Raw genomic sequence first — 27,362 nt, 5'->3', positions numbered from 1 at the left:
ATATACATTTGCCAGTCCATTCTGATGGCGTTCTTGTTATCTTCTAGTCAAATGGGCTCCGAGTAGTTCTTATGTGAAATAACAGGATGAAATTTAGCAATGAAAGAGTTTGAACTTCAAACCATTTCCAGGCAAATTCCATTAGATATCTAAAAAATATATAGGAAGTGAAGGTAACAGGGCATGTGGGATTTGGTTAAAAGTGAATGAAAAGAAGAATTTTAAATAGGAGAAGGGGGTTATGAACAGAATAATATTATGTCATAGTATATAAGATGAGGAATGGGCTAAGATAAGGGAAATTTGGGACATAATAACTAGAAAAATATAATTTTAAGTATGGTTTGAACTTGCTGAATTTGATCGGAATAAAGAGGAACACAAAAAAGAGAGATGTGAGGAGGTCAGGACAGAGGGACATGGAATTTTGTAATTTAAAAAGTGGATTTTTTTTCTCTTTTTCTTTTTTGTTATGTATTCTTGTTTTTTGTTTTTTTCTGTGGGCTTTATCTAATGGATTGATCTATGTGAAATGATGAATTTTTTGATTTGTAAAATTTCAATAAACATTTATTTAAAAAAAAAGATATCTAAAAAATATATAATACTAAAAATATTTCAAAAAATCTGATTAACTTTAGTGGCTGATGTCCAGAGTACAGGGCTTCAGAATACAACATGAATTTTCCTTATTGGTTTAACAGGAACATCTTACGCTATGCAGGATGTGAACATTTTAAATTGAAACACAGGCCAAAAAGAATAAATTACTTAGCTTACTGGTTTAATAAAAATAAGATGCAGCTGAAGTTTCCTAATCAAGGTTCTTGGAGAAATAAACAAAGCAATAAAGAGCTGTTTGTTATCGCTTTCAGCTAGCATTAATGGTTAATAGCACTAATCTGCTTTTTGAGATGGGTCTTGTGGGTTTGATTGGCGTCTTTTGGAAACGCAGTTCAGAAACTCAAAAGGCAATAGTACAAAGATAACTGGTATTGTTCATGGCTTCTATGAATTTTAAATGAAATCCGCAGGGCTTCTGAAATGATGCGCACAACTTACAAAAGATTTCAAAACGAGAATCTTCCTTATTATCACGAAGCTTTTAAATTTACGGTTCTTCAGCGTGCCAGTATAACTGCCACTTGTGGTTAATACAAAGTTTTGATTCCTACTTCTTAATTCCCATTCCAGCCACCACTAGGAATAGGTATTGCTGGCAGAAATACAACACCGAACTTGCAGCTTCGAGTGCTAGGGAAATCTCTCAATAGTTGCATGTAGAGTAACTTTCGCATATTGACTTCAGCTTCCTTCATTTTGGAGGAGTTTTCACCTCTGGGAAAGACTCATAGCTCAGTGGAAAAGTGCATATTTTACATGCAAGTCTCAGGTTCACTTTCTTACACCTCTAGTTAAGGATCCTTTTGGAGCAGTGTTGGGAAGAGGTTCCAGAAGATAATGTTTGAGAGCTGTTGCCATTTTAGAGTAGTCCCTTTGGGACACTTTCTTTGGACTTTAAAAGCAGGCTATAAATCTAGGTTAGGTTAATAAATAAGCTAAAACAGTTCCCTGTGTTAACTAGCTGCTTTGAAAGCAGAAATCCAGGAGGTGAATGAGTATTATCTGCATTCTAGAAAGAACTGCACCTGTTTATTGTCTACCTGTCATGTTGAAGACAGACAGAAGCTGTGGATAGTAAGGCACAGCTGAAGTACCTTATGCTAACTGTGATTTCATTTTGTGAAGAACTTCTCTGTAGCTTTACATAAGTTTTATATCAGAAAATGCAATTGGAAAGACTTATAGCATACAAGAATGTCTTAAGAAATCTATTTCAGGATACAGTTTTTTGTCCTAAACCAAGCTGCACATTGGCATAAATCTCTCATCTCTCAAAACATGCAACCTGGGCAGAGTTTCTTAACTGAAGGTTGTGTCACACCAGCTGTTGCAAAGTCCCTTCTTTGTGGCAAATTCTTCCCCTGCTGCACTGTGGCAGTATTGCACTGCGAAATGTGGACATGAATGACTATGTAAGAGGTATTGTGCACTTTTGGTAGCAAGGCCTGCCATTTTTGTGTGATGCAATTACCCTGCAGCACAACGTGCGGGAAATTCAACCCAAAAGTAATCATAGACTTTGTCCCACACGGGGATCAAACCTGTAGCCTTGGTGTTACCAGAACCATAATCTAACCAGAGCTAGGACTATCTGCATAACCCCTAGTTGAGAAATCCCCCAGGATCAATTTAATTGTTTTGCCCTGTTTTGCAAAACAGGGAGACATATTTATTCAGAATTTATCATTTTATTCAGTGTTTAGCATGAGAAGAGTGAGCAGTGATTCTAAGGGCTGGACTTGTGGCTATTTTCAGAGGAATAACTGAATTTTTATACCTTTTCCCTAACCCTTTAACAAATGAAGTACTTGCTAATTAGAGATGCCCCCTCTTCCAGATGTTTATTGTCAGCGGTTTTAAATAGATTAGATTTAAGATACGCATTCCATAAAAAAAAACCCATAACCCTAAATTCTTTAAACACGAAGGAGGAAATACTGGTTAACTAAATTCACAAGGTGGCACTGTTGAGCTGTCTTTCCTATTCATCTGTCTAGCAGGGTTTTATTAATCTTTTTAGAAATTTTATGTCACTTCTAGAGTTATTGAGGTTAAAACATTTGAAGACCATCACGTTCTGTGATTCCCCCCCCCCAGTAATTTGTGTTTATCTTAGTCTAACAGTGTGTTTCAAAAATCAGCTTTTCTTAATGCATTGTGAATATATTTTTTTAATAGTATTTGTAGACTGCAGTGTTTAAAGCAGTAGAAATCCTGTTGAATTTCTAGAAAATTCCTGTACTTTATACTTAGGATAATCATTCTTTCGCTATGACAGGATTCATCTAGTTCTGTTACGGAAAGGAAGAGCACCGTATTGTTCAACTAGAGCAGAAGGCCTCTCTCTAAAATATTATTTTTTAACGGTGGAGTAAGTTGGGCTTAAAAAAGATGTATCCTCAGAGGGCTTGGAGCCATCTGCTAGTTTGACTTTGTGTGTTAAATGTCACCTACATTCTGCTGAGGCGTGCAGAACCAAGGAGGTCTGCTACCCAGAATATGTACATCTGTCACATTTCCTTAATTCTCGACAACCACAACCACCTTTTCTTTCTCTAGATAGTTTCCTTTTGCCAACATATCACATAGCAATAGGTTCCCAGTATGTGAAGTGGAAAAGTTATCATTGGGACAATCGCAGAATGGAAAGGCTAGGTGCAGGTCAGTCTTATCTATAGATAGTCAACTTTGTTTTGCAGTTAACTAACTCCCACCTTGGGAGGGACGCGGGTGGCGCTGTGGGTTAAACCACAGAGCCTAGGACTTGCCGATCAGAAGGTCGGCAGTTCGAATCCCCGCGATGGGGTGAGCTCCCGTTGCTCCGTTCCTGCTCCTGCCCACCTAGCAGTTCGAAAGCACGTCAAAAGTGCAAGTAGATAAATAGGTACCGCTTCAGCAGGAAGATAAACAGTGTTTCCGTGCACTGCTCTGGTTCGCCAGAAGCGGCTTAGTCATGCTGGCCATATGACCCGGAAGCTGTACGCTGGCTCCCTCGGCCAATAAAGCGAGATGAGCGCCGCAACCCCAGAGTCGGCCACGACTGGACCTAATGGTCAGGGGTCCCTTTACCTTTACTAACTCCCACCTACTGGCATTTAGGCTTGGTAAAGCAGACGATAAATTTCTGCAACCCGTTCTAGACAATACCGAGCTAGATAGACCAATGTCCTGAAAGCTTCCTGTGTCAAAAAATGAAAAGATAAGAAAACAGTCCTGGGATTATGGGCCAGGACTTTGTGTACTTGCCTCTTGCTTTTCTGTCTTGGAAGGGAAGGCGAATATGTTTCTCTCTGCTGGGCACAGGAGGAAACAAAAAAAGTAAAATAGTGGGTTTGGAGAGATGCTGTGAATTGTGCCTGCAGACCATGAGTAGTGATATGACCAGGTCAACTAAGTTTGCACTAAGTATGAACCCATTTTACCTATGGGTATGTCTGATCCCTAACCACTAAAGGACAAAGTGGCTGATCAAACTGACCGTAAGGTTTCTTTTCTGTGGAAATGTTTGGGGCGAGTTCTACAGAACGTTATAGAATGGCTATAACGTTATGTGGAGCTACCATGCGATAGGAAAAAGTAAGGGAACCTGATCCAACTTATCTATTGTGTGCCGAGAAAGAAATAGTTGTGTTCTTAATGGCTTGTTGTACATTAACCTGCAGTATAGAGAGTCCTGTGTGTCTTGGCTGCTGCATTTACTTCAATGGAGAGGGCAGCTCTGTGTGTGCAAAGGGGTGTATTTGTGAAAGGGGACGCCCTTGTAGGTTGTATATTTATTGCTGTGACTGCACTGCGTACACAATCACTGGTTTAAGATGCTGCTTTTTTGGATAGTTTAGGATGCCATATAAATTGCAAGGCAAGCCACTGGAGATGTCCCTTTATAGAAAAAAAGTGGCTCTGGGACTAGGTAGCTGGTCTCAATTATGAGAATGATCTAAATACACGATATATGAAACATGAAGGAATCACTTTCATGTTAAAGATGCCAAATCAAGACTGCTGTTGTTTGTGAGTATATAAAATAAAGCAACTGCCTCTTCATTTTTAGGAAAATTGTTGGTTTTTAAAATTGTAACCTTGTGTCCTTTTGTTACATTATACGTGTGCTTTCCCTTAATAATTTTGGAACACCCGCATTATTGTGGGTGCGATGTTATAATAAAGAATTTCACTAAGGTGGCTTGTAGTGAGCATCTTTCATTTACATGCTATTTGATTACTAAATTAATGTAGTATCATTCTTCGGCATTGTACGCACCATATGTCTGAATTGAATGGATTGATCGCGGAATATTAACAGTTTTACAGTTCATATTTCTACATCTGTCACCTTCAGTGTTTTCACTGATTAGGTGCCTTTTGCTCTCTCTAAATCTGCAGCTTTCCTGATTTTGTCTTTGATTAGCTGTCATATTTAATTGGTGGAATCTATGAAATGCTTAACACTGCATTGTCCTTGTATCCCCTTACAGCTTTTAACTGTGATATGTTATTACTTTCGACAGACAATTTTTTATGTCGCTGGCCTATGACTGAGTGAAGGTTTGGGTAAGCAATCTGGTTATTTGGCTTAAAGTTTGGCCAGTGCTAGGAAACACTGTAAGTAGATGTTCCACTTATCATCAAGCCTTCACTTTCTCATCTAGCATTCCCCATTCCTATTTTGTTGCATATATTTCTTTTTTAATCTCACAATTATCTCTGGGCATATTTCTAGTGCCGCATGGAGGATATCTCTTGAATCCAGGGTTGGGTGAATCAATCAGTTTTGGGTTCTCTTGGTTTCTCATTTTTCCAACCATAAGTTCTGTTCCCATTTCCCCATCAGTTTGTGAATTGTTTTTAAAGTCCTCATGGAAATTCTTTAAACCCATCAGCTGATTTCTCCTAAGAAGATTTTCCCTAACGGAGTCATTTCTGAAAAGCCATTTCCCCCAGTATAATGCATTTTCCAGCAATTTGCATACTTTATCCTAGTATGTGCATTTTGGGCACGTTCCTTGGCTGTAGAATGACATTTCTAAATTCAGAGAAGTGTAAATTTTGAGGTATGGCTGTGCTTCAGTTTGCATATTGTTTTGGAAGGTCTGAATTTGGTAGGTTTGCCTCTAAATGCAAATTTAATCCCTACCAATACCTGCACCCTTCTCTGAACATTGTCTGTCTGTCACTGCCTCCCCAGCATTTTGTGGCATCTTCTTGCAAACTGGACAGGAGCATTTTCATTGGGAGAAATGAAAGGAAATCTTAACTACGTTCATTTGTCCAAAAATCTTCCAGGAAGCTGGGAGCTGGTGCTGTTTCATACAAAGTATATTTTCTGTCCGTGCAAGGATATGTAATATATGAAGTAGCAGATAAAAGGAATTAAATCCACTGGCAAATATAAGGCATGGCAGCAATTCTTCCAGCCACAGGATTTGCAGGAACTGATGCTATTTATAACTACAGTCAACCAGTTCTCATATTCCTTTCTCCCTGCAAAGGCACACAAAGAGAAGGTACAGGGCAATTTGTGGGTGAATTCGAATAAGTTTTACTCAGAGTCAACTCAGTGAAACTAATGAACATTGAAGCCTTTTCCCTAGGTATTATAGGTGAAGAGTTTCCAAGAGAAGATAAAATACTTTTTATGTATGCAACAACGGCAGCGAGAAGGCTACTAGCTCAGGGATGGAAGGAAGAAGAAATACCAACAAAAGAATGACAGATGAAACTGATGGAGTATGTGGAAATGGCAAAACTGACGGGGCGGATCCAAAACCGGGAAGATCAAGTATTTTCCAAAGACTGGAGTAAATTTGTCATTTACTTAAAAGACCACTGTAAACAGTTAAAGTCTTTGGCAGGGATATAAAGACACTTGTAATGTGGAATTGTTTTAATGGTAATTATGGTTATACAATAGTTAAAGGTAAAGGTAAAGGGACCCCTGACCATTAGGTCCAGTCGTGACCGACTCTGGGCTTGCGGCGCTCATCTCGCTTTACGGGCCGAGGGAGCCGGCATACGGCTTCCGAGTCATCTGGCCAGCATGACTAAGCCACTTCTGGCGAACCAGAGCAGCGCACAGAAATGCCGTTTACCTTCCCGCCGAAGCGGTACCCATTTATCTACTTGCACTTATGTGCTTTCAAACTGCTAGGTGGGCAGGAGCAGGGACCGAGCAACGGGAGCTCACCCCGTCGCGGGGATATGAACTGCCGACTTTCTGATCAGCAAGTCCTAGGCTCTGTGGTTTAACCCACAGCGCCACCCGCGTACCCTTATCTAACAATAGTTAGATAAGGGTAAAAGATGCAGTAAATTTAATCTTAAAGATGGAACCCATGGAAGGAGAGAAGGAGGTCTAAGGGTTCGAAAGAACTCTGTATTTTAATGTTTGAAATCACTATGTTTTATATATATAATTTTTTTTAAAAAAAACTTAATAAAAATTACCCACACACACATATATGAGAAATTAATGAACATTACCAAGATAGGTCCATTAGTTTCAGTGGGTCGACTCTTGAGTAAAACTTAGTTGAGTCCCGCCCTGTGTGAACAAGCTCAAAACTGCATGCAGAATTATGGGACGTAAACAGCAGGAGCAACTGGGATCAGTAGAATGTTGGATTTTTTCTGTCTTAGATCCCCTAAACTGCTAATACAAAGACCATAAGAAGTTCCCCATTTAAAGGCTTATGCTGAATGCTCTTATTATGCCTGTGCTGTGTTTCCTTGAGCCAGTTACCTCTGCCCTGTGTTCATAGTGGGCTCGTAGAAATCAAAATATAAAAATAAAAATACCCCGCACATATAAAGACATAATAAAACGTCAAACATTAAAAACTACCCAATGCAGGGCTGCCTTCATATGTCTTCTAAAAATTGTGTAGTTCTTTATCTCCTTCACATCTGAAGGGAGGGTACCACAGCCAAGAAGACCTTCTGCTTTGTTCCCTGTAAATTCACTTCTTGCACACATACACACACAACACATATGCAGCTGGCTGGCAGAGCCAAACAAATCTGCCGAGAAAAGCTGTTTTTAAAAATGAATGAATAAATAAATAAATAATGTTTGTAGACGTATTCCAAGCAGCGATGAATTCTATTTAGCCTCTAAGGAGAAGAGAATTTTGGTCACACTCCTATTTTATGAAGCAACAAAGAAAAAACAGACTGTGTCGGTTCAAAAGCCCCAGAGAAAGATTTTAGGCATTCTGTGTTCTGTTGAAAAATGGGAGCAATGAAGGTGATGGACTACATGGAACTGGCGGAAATGACTGGCAGAATCCGAGACCAGGGAGAAGAGTCGGTGGAAGAAGATTGGAAGAAATTTAAAGTTTATCTACAGAAACATTGTAAAATTAAGGAATGTTAGAAGGATGTTGGAATGAAATTATGTGGTTTTAGCGGAAATGTTATAAGGGATTAAGAAAAAATAGATGGTTAATTGGTGAAAAGAGGGAAAGTAAAGTCACATTATATTAAGATAAGGACAAAAATTGGAAGAGATGGAAAGGATTTGCTGAAATAGCTAACCGAACAAGAATACAAAAAAGGGAGGTGTGAGGAGGTCAAGGAAACAAGTGAATGAAAGGAAGGTTTGTTGTGTTTTTTAATTGTGTTTTTTTTCTTTTTTTTTCTCTTTTCTTCTTTTTCATTATTGTGATGTGTTGTTGTGTTTTTGTTAAATATGGTGTTTTCTATTTTTTCTTTCTGTAACCTTTAAAACTTTAATAAATATTATTTTTAAAAAAGAAAAGAAAAATGGGAGCAATTAGGGATTACCACTTAACCCCAAGTGCATGGCATTTTAGACTGCTGGTTTGTTTTGTTTCCAGGCAAGCCCTGGAACAAATGAAATTGCCATTAGGGTCAAGGGAGGACTGTTCCTGCCGACCTGCTTTCCCCTTAGACAACTCCCCTCAGTCCAGCCTTGCATGATCCTTTTCGTTGGCTCTTCCAGAAAGTACTTTCTTTTCCTTCTCATGTTTAGCTTTAAACCTACATTCTCCTGGAATGTAACAAATGCTCCTCTTTACCTGCACAATCCCTCAGGTCTACGCTTCTCAAAGTTCCAGTTACAGATAGGTAGCCGTGTTGGTCTGCCATAGTCAAAACAAAATTTTTTTTCCTTCCAGTAGCACCTTAAAGACCAACTAACTTAGCTTCTCAAAGTGTGAAGTACACTTCCTTATGCAGTCGCCTTGGCTTCAGGTCACTTCAAATGTTGAGCAAGAGCCTCCTGTACATAGCTGTCAACTTACAGATTTGAAAATAAGGGACCAGCAGCCTCAAAAATAAGGGATCAGCAGCCAAAATAAGGGATTTTGGCTTAGCTTGTGCAGAAATCCCGCACTGATGGAGCCATGCTGCTTTGGCTGCCACTGACTGTGTTTTGCAGGGGGTTGGACTAGATGATCCTAAGGGTCTACAACTCCGACCAAAGAAGAGTGGCAGACAAAACTGATGAACAGCGTTGAGATGGCAAAGCTTACAGGCAGAATTAGAAACCAGGAAGAGGACCTCTTTCATAAAGAATGGGGAAAGTTTATAATTTATTTGAAAAGCTATTGTAAAGAGTTCCATACATTGGTAGGATTGACAGAAAACTTGTAGTAAAAATTTGAACTATGGATGGACAAATGATTGTTAAAAATAGAGTTATGAAAGGGATGCAGAGGGGGAAATCACTACATTAAGATGCTGCACTGGTTGGAGGGGATGCTAAGCAGCACGTCGGAGCTGCCGTCATCCTGGCGCGAGGAGTTCCATCGGCCCTTCCCCACCCGAGAGGGAGGGAGGGAGAGAGACTCTCACTCACGCTACTCGCGAGCCCAGCATGAGGCGGTTGTAGCGCTGCAGCGGCCACTAAAGCGCCGCCCTTCTGCATCCCTCCCCATCCCCTCCTCTTCCTCCTCCCTCAGGCTGCCTCCTCAGCCGCCGCCGCCACCTCCAGCTTCCCCTGGCAGCGGCAGAAGTCTCACAAGACCCCTGGACCCTGGGCAGGAAAGTATGTGCTTCAATGCGTAGCGTATAAATGGCATATGTAAAAATGGAAGCCCATCACAGCAGTCAGAATGCATTCGTGTTCAGATTCCCTGCCAAACTCTTGCCTGTCGAGACTTGAAACCTTTCCAGTTGTATCTGTGCATATCTGTGATGACGGCAGCTGTCTGAAAATGGGATATCAAAAGTTGGTTCTTGTAGTCAGCATCCTTCTTTTCCGCAAATAGGTTTAAAGGATTTGTGACTGCATTCGGCGCGATGGCTTTCCTGTGACTGATTCTCTCTGATGGCTTTTTAAAGCTGTCTCTCTGAAACACACATTTTGATCTGAAAACTGACTGAAGTTATATGTGCTTTCCCTTCAAAGAATTGCTTTTCCTTTTTAAAAAAATTGTGGGTGGTATATACACGCCCAACGGCTTTTATGTGGGCACTGTTAAAAGATATTTAAACCCTTCCTAATGAATAGTGGAATCATATGTGAGGGAAGAGTTTTAAACTTTGGGGAGCAGGTGCTTTCAGATATCACCAAGATGTCGCAGGTTCCTGTCAATGCTAGGTGTCAAGACCCTAAGCTGGACAAATTGGGTAGCGAAAGAGGGGGTCATAGTCACAGGCCCCTTCTCACAGACATGACTTGGCCATGCTGGTAATTTCCAGATTCAATTATCACAGTGCAGCCCTTCCAAGTGTATATATTTTCCAGGACCAATCCCAGATTTAGTTGCCCCGGTTTCTGATTTGATCCCGGAATGCCCCTCTTTTCTTGAGGACATCGTATTTTTATCAGAGGAATGTTGGAGGGTATGGAGTTATGTGCTCTATATCCTTGAAGACGACTCAGAAACTTCAGCTGGTCAAAAATGGAGCAACCAGATTACTGGGGTTCCATTTAAAACTTACATAAACCCTTGTTTTGAAATTGCTGCACTGGGACCGTCCCTGTAAAATAGGGACACTTGGAGGGTCTGTAGCATGTGAAGTAGCCGTAAGAGAATATTGTAAGAACCAACCCTCACTTGGGAGGAACAGATAACTCCTAGGAGTCATATGAGAAGACAGTTGACCAAATTCTTCATCAGGGTATCTAAAATTCTGTAGCAAGGAAAGCCCACAACTTTTGTTTGAGCAATGAAAAGAAACAGCAAATCTTTGAAGGGAAAGTACCTATAACTTGGGTCACTTCTAAGGTCAAAAGGTGCGTGGTTTGGATGCCAATGCCATTTTGAATCATTACAGTGGACCAAAATGTGACTTGGGTGTGGCTTGCCCAGTTTTTGGCATGACAGGCCTAAATTCACAAATTACACTATCTAATTTAGCAATGACAATTTTTTTGGTTCCTAAAAATTCCCAGGCAGTGCCAGGCACTCCCTGGCTACTATTATATCATCTAATTCCAGCCTATTAAGCACAGAGAAAGTTGTTGCAGTGACAGCAGGATTGTGATCGGCAAGGCTGGAACAAGCATCATATTATCTCTTTTCACAGAGACAGGCTTTCTTGAACCCAGTGGTTTTTTCAAAGAGGGCTCAAAGTTAGGATTTACCCCAGGAAATAATAAACTGCCGCAGGGGCTGGATTAAACTGACTGGAGGGCCGGATTAGGCGCCCGAAACGGACTTTGGACATGCCTCTGTATGCTTTCTTCTTCTTGCAAAGATTTACTCCTTGCTGTCTGCCTCTTGTCATGTTTCTCTGCCTGGCTGGGACAAAAAGAGCAACCAAGAGCCTTAGAACAAGCACCCCCTGAGAATCTCTGCTTCTCTTTGACTTTAACCCTAGTCTAACCAATTCTTTCTAACTGTCTAATAATATGCCTCGGGTACTGCCTAGCTGTAGCACAGATACACATGGAAAAACTATGACTTATCACAGCGCATGCCACATTCAATGAAAATCTTGACCTATTATTTCTTGGGGCAAGCAGAAAAGTGAACATCAGGTTCATCGCAGAAATAGCAAGCAGGCAACTATTTAAAATAAAAATGGATTGCCTATCCAGCATCATTATTAATCGGGATCAAATAAATATGTATCTCAAAGGGCAAAATCCCCCACCTCTGATTTTCTCCCTTTTTAAAAAAGAATAGCAGTGTTTGTTTTTATCACAGGATATTTCAGAGATGTTTTTATGTTTAAGTGGCAAACACTACTCTTTGCAACGATTTGAACAAGTTGGCTGGCAGATTCCATGGTAAAGATTTCCATGGACCCTTTAGCATTATTTTGCTCTGATATGAGGAAATGGAGAGGGATGCTAATGCAATGCAGCTTTGCAATAATCAGGGCAGGGCTGTGGTTTTCGGCAGTTCCTCCCTTGTCCTCTCACAGCTTTTAGCTGCCAATAATTATTTTAAATTATACTGTAGTCAAAGCGCCTTGTCAGCCAGAGTGCAGGGATACTCTACTGTTAACTGCCACCCACAGGTTATTGTTTCCTCGTCACAGCTTCTCGGAATCACAGAAAATAGATGAGAACAAAAGAGCATTTAGTTCAATCTCTATTAACCGAGACAGGATTCACTAGAGCTGCCACTAAACAGGGTGGGGGATGGAAATGTTTAGTAATGAAAATCCTGAATTTGGATTAGATGTCTCTGTCTCCGTTAGAAGCTTAGTTTATAACCATTTAAAGATCATCATTTGCAACGGCACTTATTAGGAATAAGCATATTAGATTGTGCCTGCTCACTGTTCTTCCCAAGTAGCTATTCCAGGTGAAGCATATGGTAATTTTCAGTCGGTATAGCACAATGGCTTTTGGCGTGGACTGGTTCTCTCTCTCTCCACCCTAATTTCTACCGTCAGATATCGGAGGAAATGATCCTGCCCTAGAGCAGTGAAGTAGCATGGGGGAGGCATAGGGGCAGTTGCCCCGGGCACAAACTGGTTAGGGAGCACAACATTTCAACACCTGATGCTGACTCAATACAGCTGCATGCTTCCGTCGCTGGGCTCCGTTGAAAACAGCTTCTCTGTGCGAACCAGGAAGTGACCTCTCCAGACAGCAGAACGACTCCTCTTTTCTTATTTCTGCAGCTGTGATCTCCTGGGTGACACAGACGGCCGTTAGGCAGTTTAATGTGCATGTGTACTCCATCCGTTTTCCTTCCTCTGCACAGTCCGAGTCAATGGCAACCCACGCTACGCCACTGCCCTAGAGTAAAAGGTTTGGAATAGACTGCCTGTGGAACCCCTTCCATTTCTACCTTAAGGACCACACTAGGGGTAACCAATGTGGTACCTGGCAGGTGCTGCAGACTACATCTCCCATCACCTCTGACGGATAGTCCTATTAGCTGGGTCTGATGGGAGTTGTATTCCAAAACTCTTGGGAGGGCAGCCTGTTGGCCAACTCACGTGTCTCTGTGGAACTACATAAAGGGCATACCAGTCTCCATGGCACAGAACAGAGGCTGGAAGTTGTCAATGACTCCAGCTCCAACAATTGATTCACAGTTCTAGAAACAAGACCTAGCATTTACGCGGGGGTGGAAAGAGGCAAACAATCCATGTGTAGGAGGTTAAGATTATACCAAAGAGCGCCTTAATCGTTCTATTCTTATCCCTTGCAAAATACAGCACAAGTGGAGAGGGAGATGAGGGCAGGGTGGAAGAAAAGGGGGGTATTGCATTGAATTGTCACAATTGCCTTGTGGGGGAAGCCATTTTAGAATTATTTTTAAATCCGTGTAGAGGTCTATTTCTTTTTTAAAAAAATTCTCTGTAGGAAGATACAGGATGCAGCTAGGTGTTTTTTCCCCTTTTCTTAATTGCTCTCAACATTCATGCCTACCAGGATGTGAATGAGTAACACAGGCTTTTGTTTTATTATCACTTTTAAATAGAAATTCCCTGTCTTAAATATACAGCCTACTTACTTCCAGGAGTATTTGTTTTGGTGCTAGGACACATTGACAGATGCCTTTTATCAAGGACCTGTGTTGGTGTTGTCTGCACAGCACTGCATACCCTCCAACATTTCTCCAATGTAAAGAGAGGCATCTTATTTAATAATAATGATAATGATCATCATCACCCATCTGAGTAGGTTGCCCCAGCCATGCTGGGTGGCTTCCAACTTTTAAAAAACATAATACAACATGGTGCTGCAGGAGACTCTTGAGAGTCCCACGGACTGCAAGAAGATCAAACCTATCCATTCTTAAGGAAATCAGCCCTGAGTGCTCACTGGAAGGTCAGATCCTGAAGCTGAGACTCCAATACTTTGACCACCTCATGAGAAGAGAAGACTCCCTGGAAAAGACCCTGATGTTGGGAAAGATTGAGGGCAGAAGGAGAAGGGGACGACAGAGGACGAGATGGTTGGACAGTGTTCTCGAAGTTACCAGCATGAGTTTGACCAAACTGCGGGAGGCAGTGGAAGACAGGAGTGCCTGGCATGCTGTGGTCCACGGGGTCACGAAGAGTCAGACACAACTAAACGACAAAACAACAACAATACAACATTCAACATTTAAAGAAATCCCTATACTGGGTTGCCTTCAGATGTCTTCTAAAGATTGTATAGTTACTTGTCTCCTTGGCTCAAGGGTTGCATAACTCTACAGCCTCCAACATTTCTCCGATGAAAATAGAGATGTCCTAAGGAAAAGCAGGACATTCCAGGATCAAATCAGAAACCAGGACGGCTTCTGTAAATCTGGGGCTGTCCCTGGAAAGTAGGGATACTTGGAGGGTCTGGAATTGACTGGCAGCAGCTGTCCAGGATTTCAGGCAGGGATCTTCTCCACCTGTACCTGGAGAGACCAGGGATTGAATTGGGGATGTTTTGCATGCACAGGACATGATCTGCCACTGAGCTCTACCCAAAGAAGGCTCAGCTTTGGAATATATTTAACCACCACCAACATCCTTGCCTCCCTTCATGGAATTTAGGGTGGTCTGCATAATCACCCTGGGAGGTAGATGTGAAGGACCACCCTACTGCACCCTATGTTCTTGTGGAAATGTTGTGGGTAACAGGAGAGGATATATTGATTAATATTATCCTTCCTAACTCGCACTAGCAAGTTTATTCATGTAGCACAGTGCGTTCCCCTATCACACAGCGGGAAGCTGGTTGCAGACTCGTTAGAATCTCTTAAGATAATAAGCAATCCAATCTGGCTTGCCCAGATTGGGGTACACGTACATGTACCCCTAAACATTTTGTGAATCTAAGTTTGGCCTCATTGAGGGGCATTTCCATATGAGTAGGAAAATGAGAGTACCCCTAAGCATTTATTTATTTTAGAAAAAAAGCATTGTTCAAAAGTAACAACAAGAAGGTTTACTCACAATCAGAGAGAGCACAGTGTGATCCCTGAAGGCAGGCTTAAGACTTGATGTTACAAATTTGTACAAATAGGTTTACCCCATATGGGAGATAACCCATAGCCAGCAGTGCAGTCCAGGTGAAGCAGGAAGCAGAAAAAGGAGAAAGGGAAGATGGCTATGTGACTGGGCCTTTTACCAGGTCTGGAAAGGTCATGCCCACCTACTAGTCACATGCAAAGAAAGGATGCTCCGGCCAGGTGTAACAGGAAGTTCGACTGGATGGACCAACAGCTCCTACATGTCCACTCTAGCAAAACAGGTAATGGTGTACTTGACTGCTCCAGTGGATTACTCCCCAAAGTTCCCACCTATGAGGATGCAGAATTAGGACCCCGTTTCAGATGTTGTAAGCAGGGACTCAGATCGAAAACAGCTGGAGTTAATCATCACCATCATCTGCAGCTGCTAGGACTGGCCTTGTAAAAGCCACAGATCCTTCTGTTGTGAGGGTCTTCCCTGGAGGGCAGGGCTAGAAATGTGTTAAATAAATAAAGGGAATTCTTCAAACCTCCACTTTATTTGCATAAGCAGCAAAGAATTCGCATAATATGCAAACAGGTTGGAGGTAGAGGGACTAGAAAATGGAAATTTCAGCAGATGCCTTCTTCCCCAGGTTATCTGCAGAGATCAACCTCCCTCCATCTAAATTAATGTGACATGTTTCACCCACAACACTGATATAAACTATAAATTCCCTTAATGTCCCTCAGGACAGCTGGACGCTTCAGGGTCAATTGGGTGACATGCTGTTATTCTGGCATTTCACGACATCATAGACCCTTGAGAGGAGCTACATCAAAATTTAGTCAGAGGCATTCTGCTTTATTCGCATGGGTAGAATGTGAAATACTGATTTTCACAGGATTAAATTGATTCCCCGACACTTTGGGAACCGAACGCAATCCCTAGAAAGGTCTTTATCAAACTATCCGAAACAATTTGCTTTTGGATTTGGACGAGGTGTAAGCAATGCCATTCCAAACAGTGACACCTAAAGAAAGTGACAGTAACTCATCCCAGTCTGTAGGCGAGGATTATAATGTGATGGTTCGCAGCAGACTGTCACTCAAAATGAAAAATATATTGGAAATGTTCTCAAGCCTGCTGCTGCCTTCTTGTGCATTGCTTTCCTTTCCTGAGGCAAGAAATAGTTGCATGCTCACTTTATGAGACGGGAACCGGCAGGTCATCTCAATATATCATGAAACTGTAAAACAAGCATCCTACCTTTTGTAGCTTTAGTAACATTGAAAAGTCCCGTTAATCAGCTCCTGAAATGAAAGCGAGAAAGGCATGTTAGCCATAACCATAGAACCCAGTCGGTAGCTTTAACATTAAATGATATAGCCAACTCCTAGGATCCGGGAGTTCATCACAGACAGTACAGAAAACATTCCCTCCATTAACTGCTTGTGTAAGAACAGGTACATTTTTTTCTAAAAAATGTTTATGGGTACTCTCATTTTCCTACTCATATTGAAATACATCTCCTGGGCTTTTTTTCAGGCGGAACGCTCTGGAACTCAGTTCCGGCACCTTTCAGGTGGACATCATTGCCATTCTATGAGAATGTTCACGGTGAGATTCGGCACCTCTTTTTCTACAAAAATAGCACTGAATTCTACACCTACCTACACACACACACACACACACACACACACGGGCTTCCTTTTTATTCCACATCCATGATGATTTGGGCTCTTGATGCTAGTGGGGCAGTCACATGTGATCTCACTTTCTAAATCAGGCAGAGGCAAACTCGGCCCTCCAGATGTTTTGGGACTAAAACTCGCATCATCCCTAGCTAACTGGACCAGTGGTCAGGGATGATGGGAGTTGTAGTCCCAAAAATCTGGAGGGCCGAGTTTGCCTATGGCCATTCTAAGTTATTTGTGTCCACAAAAGTTTTGAGGCAGTCACACTGCTTCACTTCCCACAGAGCTAGTATTGGTGTGGTGGTTAAGAGTGTTTAACTTGGATCTGGGAGGTAAAGGTGAAGGGACCCCTGACCATTAGGTCCAGTCGTGGCCGACTCTGGGGTTGCAGCGCTCATCTCGCTTTATTGGCCAAGGGAGCCAGAGTACAGCTTCCGGGTCATGTGGCCAGCATGACTAAGCCGCTTCTGGCGAACCAGAGCAGCGCACGGAAACGCCGTTTACCTTCCTGCCAGAGCAGTACCTATTTATCTACTTGCACTTTGACGTGCTTTCGAACTGCTAGGTTGGCAGGAGCAGGGACTGAGAAATGGGAGCTCACCCCATCGTGGGGATTCGAACCGCCGACCTTCTGATCGGCAAGTCCTAGGCTCTGTGGTTTAACCCACAGCGCCACCTGCGTCCCATTGGATCTGGTTTCCAATCCCCACTCAGCCATGAAGCTGACCTTGGTCAAGTCAATGCCTCTCAGCCTAACCTACCTCACAAGGTAGATTAAATGGGAATTAAATGCTTTCCCTCCCTTACATTTTTGTACTTTTAAGAATCTAGGGTCCCTCGATCCTGCTAAATGCTTCTCTCTTGTGCATGTGTGACGTCGTTTCAGCTTCCTAAGAAAGGTCGCTCACCGCCCAAACATCAGAAAGAGAAGGAATGATGTAATCTGGCAGCATTTTATTACTTGCTCGTTTGTCAGCAAGGAAATCTGCATTATGAGAGTTGACAATTAAAAAAAGGTCAGCTTGTGAGGCCTGCTATATGAAACGCTCACAGTTAATCGGTTTTGCTTGTACGTTTTTCTGGAACAGCTACCTTTTGATTGCAAAATGTAAGTGGAAAACAAGGAACCACCAGATCTGAACACAATTATAATCATCACATATAACCTCTCTGGTCTTTCACAGAAACCCTCCTACCTGATAATCAGCACTGGATGGTTTGATCAGACTGTGGCAGCTTTTTGTATACAGGTCCAATAAATTAGCTCTTTATTCTCATTGCTGATATGAGGTGCTTTCAGACGGTGGGAACATATACGGTTGCCGTCTTAGCTGCTTGTTTTGATTGCCTTTTCCTATTTTCAACTATCCTCCAAAAGCATCTCTGTCCTCTGCTGTGCTCTTTTATTTCCTTTCCTTTTGATATGCCTTGCATTGCCTGTGGTGAATTGCTCGCTTGTGTCTTTGTTGCTCTCTCTCATTAGCATAGATGCCCAGCTTGCGCTTGACTTCTGTTTCCCCTAATATACGTTCTGGATGCTTTTGGGGGTGCATTTGCCCTCTAAATGTGAGAATTGCAGAACAAGGAATTTCACCCCGATTGCTGCAGAATGATTCTTAAGGCCCAGAAAATGCGTAAAGGTTTGGCCGAAGTACAAGGCCGTCAGCAGCAGCAAGGCGTGTTTGGGAAATAGCAGCATGGAATGAACAGTGTCTGCTTATTTTCTTCTTCTTTAATTTTATTTTAACCAAGTAATAATCACAAAAGCGGGTGGCGCTGTGGGTTAAACCACAGAGCCTAGGGCTTGCCGATCAGAAGGTCGGCGGTTCGAATCCCCGCGATGGGGTGAGCTCCCATTTCTCAGTCCCTGCTCCTGCCAACCTAGCAGTTCGAAAGCACGTCAAAGTGCAAGTAGATAAATAGGTACCGCTCCGGCGGGAAGGTAAACGGCGTTTCCGTGCACTGCTCTGGTTCACCATAAACAGCTCAGTCATGCTGGCCACATGACCCAGAAGCTGTACGCCGGCTCCCTCGGCCAATAAAGCGAGATGAGAGCCACAACCCCAGAGTCGGCCACGACTGGACCTAATGGTCAGGGGTCCCTTTACCTTTAATAATCATAAAAAATAAAAATGTGCACCCCACCACTGAGACCATTCCATTGTTACTATCCAACCTCCCAAAATTTCAACACCTTTTGCAATGGTTTGACCCCTTTCTGTTTTAACAGTACAAATTCTACAAACACCCTCCATATCTCCTCAAAACCATTTCTCCTGCATACTCCCTGTCTTACCTTAATGGCACATGTTAATTTATCATTAATAGCTATATCCCACACCTCTTTATACTATTCTTCCATTTTATATTCTGCTTGCCCCTTCCAATTCCTAGCTATCATAATTCGCGCATCTTTCAATGAATTTGTGAGCAGGTCCTTCATAGCCTGCAAACCTTCCACCTCATCGTAAGTTGATAATAATGCCATTTCTGGACTTTTGGTCAGCTGTAACCCAGTGATTTCTGTTATCGCCTTGAACACCCAGGTTAGAGGTGGAGGGGTTGTAACCATGCCAATAGGTGTGGTAACAAGGAGGGTATTGGTGTGCAACTGATATCATAAAGACTATGAAACCTGCATATGCAGATTATATAGCCTTGTTCCCCTCGCAATTGTCCTCCTTCGAAGAGAGAAGCTCAGAGGTGGAAGGTCCCAGGTTTCTTAGATAACAGCTCTTACCTGCTAACTTTGCTATCTGAGGCAGGTGAGACCAATGAGAGAGAACAGAAGTGGTACGTGGGGAAACAGGACATTATATACAGAGGTTTTAAATAAAAGTCGGGTGAACTGTGGCAAGGAATTCTGGAAATACATTTCAAAGTCTTGCGTAGCACACTTCAAGGCTGCTTTTTATTGCCATGGATGAGCAGAACATGCCAGAATGGGAGACTTTGGACTTTTGCCGAAAACCATATCATCCCCCACCCCCAGTAATGGCTCATGGACCATCAGCATAATTTGACCACACCATACTGTGAGTTTCCCCACTGCTATGCTGAATTATTGGCTGCCACTGGTCAGGGCAAGGAAACTCGCAGCAGGGTCATGTCATGTTACGGGGTTCAAGGAGCATGAGATATTTGTGGGATGTTTTCAGCAGCAGCCTCAAGTGACCCACTCTGTCTGATTCTGCTCATCAGTGGCAGCTACTGTAGGTGCCTTTGGAAAACCACAGCAGCTCTGCAGCGTACTTTGTATGCAAAAGGCAGGTTTATTCCTTGGCCTCTCCAGGTAGTGTTGAGAACAATCAAGAAGGACCACAGCCATCTTCGAAGAAGATGCTACTGAATTAGGTGAATCAATAGTCTGACTTGATACATGGCACCTTCCCATGCTTTCCATAAGATCTTGTTTGAACATTATACACTCTTCATACAACAACATGAATCATGTCCCCAGACAGGTGTTATTAGTATTAGTATATTAGTATACTAATATAGCGGGTGGCGCTGTGGGTAAAACCTCAGCGCCTAGGACTTGCCGATCGCATGGTCGGCGGTTCGAATCCCCGCGGCGGGGTGAGCTCCCGTCGTTCGGTCCCAGCTCCTGCTCACCTAGCAGTTCGAAAGCACCCCTAAGTGCAAGTAGATAAATAGGTACCGCTTTATAGCGGGAAGGTAAACGGCGTTTCCGTGTGCTGTGCTGGTGCCGGTGCCGGCTCGCCAGAGCAGCTTCGTCACACTGGCCACGTGACCCGGAAGTGTCTCCCGACAGCGCTGGCCCCCAGCCTCTTAAGTGAGATGGGCACACAACCCTAGAGTCGGACACGACTGGCCCGTACGGGCAGGGGTACCTTTACCTTTTTATTAGTATTTAAATTTGTATACCGACCTTCATCCATAAATCTCAGGGCAATTCACAACATAAAACTGCTGCTTACAAAGCAGACAGAATCTAATAATTGAGCCATTTTCTTCCCTAAACAAGGATCTAACCTGAGTATTAACTTGGGACTCAGCTATACAGCTGCAAAGATAACATTTTAAGTGTGTTTTCAGAGCATTCTACAAATGTGACACTAGATGGCGCAGGTGGGCTAACGACAAATTCCATATATATTTTTAAACGTTTTTTTTAAAAGCATTTTCACAGTGTTTTTTTATATATGTGTGTAGATTCAGCCTTGCAGGAAAACATCACTCAACATTTTTACCTTTAAACTTCCAACAGGATGGGATTGTAGTCTGGTGACTACTGGGAAATATATTATTTTAAAGCTGCTTAGCCCATCTTTGTAAACTCACTTGTGCCTTTTCTCCTTTTTTTCTTTTTAAAAAATTCTATTTTCTGCCATTGCTTCTGCAGCCCTGTATTTCAGATGACAGCTTTTGGCCTATTCCCCCCAGACTTCATTATTCTAAAAGGGAAAAGAGAAACATTTGCTTGCGTCGCCTTGGCATGTGCCGCGAAACGTGTGGGCCGAGCTGCGTTTGCAGACAAAGAGAACACACTTAAGCAGGGTAATTGAGCAGATCAGTACAATGATGATATTGGAAGATATTAAACCGGGAGGCTGACGTTACAGTATGTGCCTTTGTAAACAAAATTAGCGAGCTATTTAAAATGGCACCATTAACATCAGTGGCGTAGTGTGGGGGGTGCAGGGGGGGGCCGGCCGCACCGGGCGCAACATCTGGGGTTAGGGCAAATCCACGGGTTAGGGGGCGCAAATTACTTGCCTTGCCCCGGGTGCTGACAACCCACGCTACGCCACTGATTAACATAACTGTCAGGAAAAGGAAATTCTCAAGAGCTCAGAGCTTTTAAAAGCCCTGGCTGTAAAAATACTTAGGGTTTCTGTGGAAATATGCTGTTTAAAATCAAGCAGGGGAGAACATTTAAAAAAACCCCCAGAAAAACCCAATAACTGGATGAGTAAGAATGATGAGACAAGGACGTTTTAAGGTTTTCCTGTCAAAACACTTGGGAAACAAACGAAGGCATGAATTATTATTTTTTTTGGGGGGGGGAATCACTAAGAAAAGTATACAATCTCTGCTAAATACTATCATTAGTTCTTTCTTCCAAAAGAATAACAATAGAAGATGGTTTTATCGAGGGATTTAGGGAAATGATAGGAGCATCACAATACAAATCTAGATGGCTCTCCCCTCTTCTCCATTTAGGGATTTGAAAAATAAATTATGCACCTTTTCAGCATCTGTTCCTGAGCATGAGCCAACCTGTGCTTAATAATGATTATATACGCTGAGACAACCTTATGTTGGGATTTCAATGAGACAGTTAGGGTTTGCCTCCAGGTTGTCAGTATTTCGTGGTTCAATCACCATACTGGAAATGTAGGTTTCTGCAACTAAAGTAGATGAAAGTGTTCTATTGATCTAGTGCTCTATCAGTTTAAAGGTGCTTTAAATGTATAGTAGTACCTAAGGAGAAAACCTGAAGCAGCGATGCAGTTTAGGTAATGTTAGCCTCTGGGCTGAATGACCTTACAGGGACTGCCCACTTTAGGTGGCAATGTGTATTAAAATGGCATTAAGCCACCCCTGCTGTGTTTGGGATGCCTTCTGTTCATTCTGCTAAACTGGGTTCTAGAGTCCTACAGGCTGAAATGCCCCCAACCTTGTTATGAAACCGCCCCCAACCTTGTTATGATCATCTTAGGTCCTTTTTGGTGTGCTTCCGCCACAAGACGTCCAGAGGGTGGCAATGCAAGAACAGGGCCTTTTCTGTGGTGGCTCCCCACTTGTGGAATGCTCTCTCCAAGGAGGTTCACCAGGCACCGTTGTTACATATCTTTAGGTGCCGGGCAAGAACATTCCTCTTCTCCCAGGGCTTTGGCTAAATAAATGATCTATGGCCTTTTAAATTCTGGGTGGGTATTGTTTTTGCTTGTTACTTTGTTGTTCCTTTTTGTGATTTTATACTGTAAACTGCCCTGTGATGCTCAGATGAAAGGGCGGTATAGAGATTTAATAAATAAAATACCAGTAATAATAGCATCTTTAGATACACTAAAGGTCATCTCTTCAAAATGGCAGCCAAGTCCAGACCCTCCAAGTATCCCTATTTTCCAGGAACAGTCCTAGATTTACAGAAGCCATCCTGGTTTCTAATTTGATCCTGGAATGTCCCGCTTTTCCTTAGGACATCTCTATTTTCAAAGGAGTTATGTGACCCCCCGAGCCAAGGAGATAAGTAAATACACAACCTTTAGAAGATAGCTGAAGGCAGCCCTGTATAGAGAAGTTTTTTCTATCTTTAATGTTTTATTATGTTTTTATATCTGTTGGAAGCCTCCCAGAGTGGCTGGGGCAACCCAGTCAGTTGGGCAGGGTATATAATAATAATAATAATAATAATATCATCATCATCATTACGGAATAGGACGTTCCTATTTTCATCAGGACGTGGGTGGCGCTGTGGGTTAAACCACAGAGCCTAGGGCTTGCCGATCAGAAGGTCGGCGGTTCGGATCCCCACAATGGGGTGAGCTCCCATTGCTCGGTCCCTGCTCCTGCCAACCTAGCAGTTCTAAAGCACGCCAAAGTGCAAGTAGATAAATAGGTACCGCTCCGGCAGGAAGGTAAACGGCGTTTCCATGCGCTGCTCTGGTTCGCCAGAAGCGCCTCAGTCATGCTGGCCACATGACCGGAAGCTGTACACCGGCTCCCTCGGCCCATAGAGCGAGATGAGTGCCGCAAGCCCAGAGTCGGTCACGACTGGATCTAATGGTCAGGGGTCCCTTTACCTTTCTTTTCATTGGAGAAATGTTGGAGGGTATGCAAGTCCCATTTTGCTAAGTCCATTGCCTGCAATCAGCTTGAGATCAGTCAAGATGTTGGCATCATGGTATATTGTCATTGGCAATGACAAATGCCATGGCGTTGTTTGAATTAGAAAACCAGCACATGTCAACCGTAAATGTTAGGGCAGATGTGCTATCCTTACTTACCATTTCACAACCCCCAGTAGATTCCTTCTTCACTTGTAGCAGTCTGTTGGCTGACTCTTTCAGAGCCCCCAGAGACCATGTGCTGGGGGATCTTTTGGCATTAAGCCGTTCTCCAAGTAGGCGAGTCTAAAAGGGAAAACAGATGCCACTATTAAAAATGAAAAAGTGATGTGGTTATTTTTGGCCAAGATTGTTGCTATTGCCAGACTAGGTAGCTTTCCTCTCCTCCTCAAGCCAAAAATATGTGCTGTAAAACAGCAACTTTGACGTCGCTGCTGTTTACAAAAAACTTACGAATCACGACCAAATCCCCCACCACCTGCACACCTATTTTAAACTGTGTTTAAAATATGCTTGGATTCATCAGTTTTAATGTCAGTAACTTCCTAAGAAAATGTTGTTCCTCCTAACAGGTGTGAAATGTGCAAAATGTATCTCTCGGGGGGGGGAGAGAAAGAGAGAGAGAGAGATTAATTTGCAGTTAATTTATTTTACAGTAGTCTCTGTAAACCAATGACCACATTTTATCCTTGCAACCAATGAGCTGCTCTGAAGCAAATAGGCTTTGCATAGTTAAACTGCGATCATTTGCATATCCTGCCTTTTTCTGTGCCTTTTTCCTCTGTCCCTTCTGATTTACAGAAAAATGCAGAGGAAAGCACAACAGACTCAAAAGTATTTCAGGGAGCAAAGGACTTGGTGGGGGAGGATTCCTAAAAGAGCAGCAGTCTGTGTTGGCCAAGGGGGAACAACAATCTCCCACTTCCTGCAGCCTTCCTTGCGAACAAGCCCCTATAAATTGTTTGTGGTCCAGCAACTTATCCTTAGGTGTGGCCATCGCATGCACAATGTTTAGTTCTTTGTGGGCTACAAAACAGGCAGATCCACCGATATCAGGCTCCCTGATTGGTTGTCCTGGGACCTGGGACTGTGGGTCGCATCAGGGAAGAATTTTGGAACAGAAGCCCCCTTAGCAGAATGAGCTGCAGGGTCCCAAAATAAAATAAAATGCAACAGGACTGGCTTGCTACATTTTGACGCACATGCAGCATTCATGCACTTCCTAAAGAGCCCTTCTGTCAAGACAATCTCTCTCTCTTTCCGCCTTATCTACAATGTTCATTGCATTATTATTATTTTCATTTTTTTCAGGGTAGCCATACTTCTTCATTTCCAATATGTGCATGTCCCTGGAGGAGACTGATCATCTGGATCCATTTCAGTCTGGTTTCACCAGCTGGGGACCCCCAAGGGAAGAAGGCTCAGAGCCAGGGGATTGGTGGTGGGACGACAATAAGAGGTCAGAGGGAGAAGACTGGAAAGAGGAGGTGTCAGAAGCTGAGGAGATAACAGGGCTTTGTGAGCTGGGAGAGTGTGTGGCAGAGAGAAGTTCAGAATCAGAGGCAGAAGCTGAAGCAAGGAGGGTGGGAGGAGAGAGACCAAGAGGCAGAGATGAGTCAGGCTGGTGAAGATTAGAAGGTGTCTCCCCTTACTGTTGCGACAAGCTCCCTTCTCCCTTTGTCTCCCAGAACCAGAAGAGGCATGAAAAGGATGGAGGAGAGGTTAGCTTCGTGCAGACACAGTCTCAGATTGCTTGGAAGAAACCCAGGAGAGGAGGAGACTTAGGCAGCCATGGGAAGGCAGGGACCTTCAGTTCCACCAACTGCTTCATGGGGGGGAAGAGCTACAGGAATTGAGTTGTAGACAGTCTCCGAACTACATTGGCATTATACTTAGCAGGTCTTTTCAGTCGTGCCTTAAATACTTTGGAAACGCCATCCTTGCAAAACAGCGGGAGGCTTTGGGATGAAATATTCAAGAGAGCTCCGACTGAAAAAGGCTGGTTTTCAGAGAGCCGTTTCAATTTTTTATGAGGACACTAATTTCATCACAAACGCACAATTTTATTTCTGTGTTGGGCTTTGCCACATGCCAGGCCCCCTTTAACTGTGTGTGTGCCACACAGACAACAGCCTGTCTTCCAATGATGCTTACCTTTTAAGTCGGGCACCATTGCGGGACGGTGACATCGCCAGCCCCAAGATTCAGCAGCTGTGCTGGAGACACGGGGTTTTCATGGGCTTGGGTGAACCCTGCTTCTCCCAGGCCCGGGAAATAGATTGTAGCCTGCCTGTGCAATGGGCCAGTGGCAGGCTGGCTGCAGTACTGCCCCCTGAGCTGCTGCTAATAACACCACTGTTATTCACTGTTCATTCCAGTTTTACTTTCTTGGGCTACTACTGACTTCTAGCTATAGCTTGGGGCCCCACTCTCTTGGGGACCCAACAAAAAATTAAAGGGAAAAAACCTGGATGTACATTTCCAAAATGTAAGATTAAAAACAAATAAAATAAAACCTACATACAGCAACAGTGTTTTGTGTTTTGTAGGCTCCTATGATGTAAGTAATGGGCCCCGCCTGCTAGCCTGCTCCTTAAAATATCACTGGTTTGCTCATGGCTTTACATACCTATTAGGTCCATAAATTACCATATAGCATATATTCAACACAAAACAGCGACAATTTGTTGTTGACAAAGGACAGCTGGACATATAAAGGGCCCCATTACCTTCAGTAGCTTAGGGCCGCTTCAAACCTAATTTCAGCCCTGCTTCAAGGATGTATAATCTGCTGCTAAAATGGAATACTCAGGATGAAACGGTGAAATCTGCGATGATTAAATGGGCACAAGATGTTGGACACAACATTATGTTGGCTGACTGGGAACAGTTATGGATCACAGGTATGAAGTTTACGGCATGTAATGCCTTAAGAGAGAACATTATGAAAATGATATACAGGTGGTACATGACACCAGTCAAGCTTGCAAAAATATATCATTTGCCTGATAATAAATGCTGGAAATGTAAAGAGACTGAAGGTACATTCTTTCACCTTTGGTGGACGTGCCCAAGGATTAAGGCTTTCTGGGAGATGATCTATAATGAAATGAAAAAGGTATTTAAATATACCTTTTTGAAGAAACCAGAGACTTTTCTCCTGGGCATGGTCGGCCAATCGGTGTTAAAGAAGGATAGAACTTTCTTTATGTATGCTACAACAGCAGCAAGAATACTTATTGCAAAGTATTGAAAGACACAAGATTTACCCACCCTGGAAGAATGGCAGATGAAGGTGATGGACTACATGGAACTGGCGGAAATGACCGGCAGAATCCGAGACCAGGGAGAAGAGTCGGTAGAAGATGGTTGGAAGAAATTTAAAGACTATCTACAGAAACATTGTAAAATTAAGGAATGTTAGAAGGATGCTGGAATGAAGTTATGTGGTTTTAGCAGTAATGTTACAAAGGAGTATGTAAAAATGGATTGTTAACAGGTGAGAATGTAAAGTTAAAATATATTAAGATAAATTATTAAGATAAAAACAAAGATGGAAAGGATTTGCTGAATTAACTAATTGAACTAGAACACAAAAAAGGGAGCTGTGAGGAGGTCAAGGAAACAAGCAAATGAAAGATAAGATATGGAAAAATTGACTTGTTTTTAATTGTTTCTATTTTTCTGTATTTTTTGTATTTTGTATTTTTGTTTTATTTTCCTTTATTTTTGTAATTCTTTGAAATTTTAATAAATATTATTTTTTTTAAAAAAAATCAGCCCTGCTTCTAGTTGCCCAGTTTTCTTTATCCCATCCTCTTTTTAAAGTGTTACCTTTCTCATTCTTATTTTTATATCATTTTGGACACTCATCAAACCCGCTTCTTTTGCTGTTTTATCATATCCTTATATTTAACAC

At 42.6% G+C, this 27,362-nt stretch overlaps 1 long non-coding RNA gene across 1 annotated transcript in view; it reads right to left on the bottom strand.

Annotated features, from left to right (window-relative positions):
* Window positions 1-16,213: 16,213 nt before the first annotated feature.
* Window positions 16,214-27,362, bottom strand: part of LOC128422315 (uncharacterized) — a 47,766-nt gene continuing 36,617 nt past the window's right edge. Inside the window, exons 3-4 of the long non-coding RNA XR_008332473.1 lie at window positions 23,603-23,728; window positions 16,214-16,241 (exon numbers count right to left, since the gene is read on the bottom strand). This is a non-coding gene — a long non-coding RNA (uncharacterized LOC128422315). The remainder of the gene's footprint in view (window positions 16,242-23,602; window positions 23,729-27,362) is intronic.

The sequence above is a fragment of the Podarcis raffonei genome, chromosome 10 (genome assembly GCF_027172205.1).
Source record: "Podarcis raffonei isolate rPodRaf1 chromosome 10, rPodRaf1.pri, whole genome shotgun sequence".
NCBI classification, from domain to species: domain Eukaryota; kingdom Metazoa; phylum Chordata; class Lepidosauria; order Squamata; family Lacertidae; genus Podarcis; species Podarcis raffonei.
Note: the sequence above shows the minus strand (reverse complement) of the source record. Positions and strands in the feature narration are given on the sequence as shown.